Source organism: Dermacentor albipictus, chromosome 2 (genome assembly GCF_038994185.2).
Source record: "Dermacentor albipictus isolate Rhodes 1998 colony chromosome 2, USDA_Dalb.pri_finalv2, whole genome shotgun sequence".
NCBI classification, from domain to species: Eukaryota; Metazoa; Arthropoda; class Arachnida; order Ixodida; family Ixodidae; genus Dermacentor; species Dermacentor albipictus.
Window position 1 is genome coordinate 145,347,234 of NC_091822.1, and position 2,351 is coordinate 145,349,584.

General features: G+C 47.4%; 1 non-coding gene across 1 annotated transcript; it reads right to left on the reverse strand.

Annotated features, from left to right (window-relative positions):
• Window positions 1-1,449: 1,449 nt before the first annotated feature.
• TRNAR-CCU (transfer RNA arginine (anticodon CCU)) lies at window positions 1,450-1,521 on the reverse strand. The gene has a single exon. It is a non-coding gene; the product is annotated as a tRNA-Arg (tRNA).
• Window positions 1,522-2,351: the final 830 nt, after the last annotated feature.

A 2,351-nucleotide genomic window follows, 5' to 3' on the forward strand; every position in this document is an offset into this window, starting at 1 on the left:
GAGGTTCGCATGCTTTGTTCTGTGGTATTGCAAGCTAAAGTTGATTGTGCGAGGATTTAACTCCTCACTTTCATTATATATGTTGTGCCCTCAAGCTTCGTATATGTCAGTTTGGCTGCATCTGTGGTTTTATATTATTACAGGTACAAAAACGTTTCTAATTACACCCCAATAGAAATTTGGGTTTATTTGGTGTACTGTGAGCTTCAGGTGGCCTACCAAACTGCCTGGTCGGCGAATTAATATATAATTGTGCGTTTTGTCACAAAGTAAAGACGCGTGTATGGGCCGCATCGGTGCAAGGGCCGCACCGCCAACTTTGCAGCGCGAAATTAGAAACAAAATAAATTCAAGGGGCACATGGTTATCCACATTGGATGAATGCCAAAGCATTGCGGCGACAGCGCGATGCCTATGCTCTTTCAGTCGTTGAGCAACTACACGACCAAAATGAACTGACGCCTATGTGTCGTCTTTTTTATGTACTTGCCTTAAAAGCCGTAGCACGCATTCGCACGCACTCATGACACACGATTGTGCATATGCAACTAACGTCATTCACTTCTTTTCATTTCGAGCGTTTATGTGATCTAGTTGGCGCACACACATGCTTTCTCAGTCCCACAGTCCTCAGTCCCACTTACGTACTTCCTCAACGCAAGACTCTCACCAATGGTCGTGAGTTCGTAGCCATATGGCCAGGATGCAACGAAACGTTTTCCGCGCGTACAGCAACAATTTTTCAGACGTGGGCCGATCCCGAAGATAGCGAAATACTGTGGTAGTCACGGCAGCCGGTTACACCACCAAAGAAGCATTGACAGCGTATCCTGGTGGCTTGGAGGTCGTCGCAGTGTCTCGGAGAATATCCTCGCCAAGGGAAGTGTGGACGGCGTTCGCAGGCAGCACGCAACCGCTGACGTATGCAAAGGCGTACGTTAAATTGCAACTCGGGCGATTTCTTGCCCATGTCAAGGTAATGGAATATTTAGGTTCCCGAGACCCCCTGTCACGCGTCTGTTAGCAGAATTCTTTCGCAAATTCTAAGATAACTTTAAGTGAGCAAAAGGCGCAACAACGAAACCGAACCAAGCGGCCGAGCGAACCTATTCGTGTGAATGAATGAATAGAATTTATTGATAGGAAAGACAGAGAGGTCGACCTGAGCTAGTGCGCTCTAGTCTGCTACTCTGCACTGGGGAAGAGGGAAGGGGAGTGAAAGTATTGGGATGGATGATGATGATAAGAGAAGTGGTGAGTGCTTATGTACATGAGACAGTTGCCTCGCTAGAGCCGCTCGTCGCTATTCGTGTGACATTACGAGTGTCCCCACCGGGGAAGCCAACAAACGAAGACGCCAAGGACAACACAGGGGAAATTACTTGTATTTGCTAACTGTATTAAAGAAATGATAAATTAATGGCAACGAAAGTGGATGAAAAAACAACTTGCCGCAGGTGGGGAACGATCCCACGTCTTCGCATTAGGCTTGCGATGCTCTACCAATTGAGCTACCGCGGCGCCGTCTTCACATCCACTTTCCGGGGTATTTATGTGTTACTACTAGAACTAACCGTGGGAGTAGTAGCCAGCGCCACCACTCACAAACCTTGGCGGCGGATGTGGAACATCCTTTTCTGCCGCAGGCAACTGGTCAATAAACCCGCACATGCTACCTGAAGGCATCAATGTTACCGGATTCGAGACCCTCGTTATGTAAGAACGAGAAGGAAGGGGGTTAACCGAGGGGCCTGATTTTAATTAATCATATCATGAGAAGCCAACAAAGACACCAAGGAAAACATAGGGGAAATTACTTGTACTTACTACATGTACTTGTACGAAGACCTTGGTAGGTTCTTTATTCTATGCAGTGGCAGCAGCGCTTTTAAAGCGAAGCTTTCCTTGGTTTTTCTTCCGACTTTCCTTCTCTTGCAGCCCGTGGGCATCGCCGGTAGTGATTGTCAGAAAGAAAGACGGCAGTCTACGTTTTTGTGTCGACTATACCGTAAGCTGAACCGGGGAACAAAGAAACGCGTATACCCATTACTGCGTATCGACGATTCTCTAGACAGGCTGAGGCATGCCTGCTAGTTCTCGTCGATGGACCTCAAAAGTGACTATTGGTAAATCGAGGTTGACAAGAGAGACAGAGAAGAGACTGCTTTCGTAACGCCTGGTGGGCTTTACGAATTCGAGATCTTGCCTTTCGATTTATGCTCAGCTCCAGCAACTTTTCAGCGACTCATGGATATGGTTCCAGCTGTCAGGCCTGAAGTGGCAGACATGCCTAGTATACCTCGACGACGTCCTAGTTTTTTCGGAAACGTTCTAGGAACACCTGAGATGGC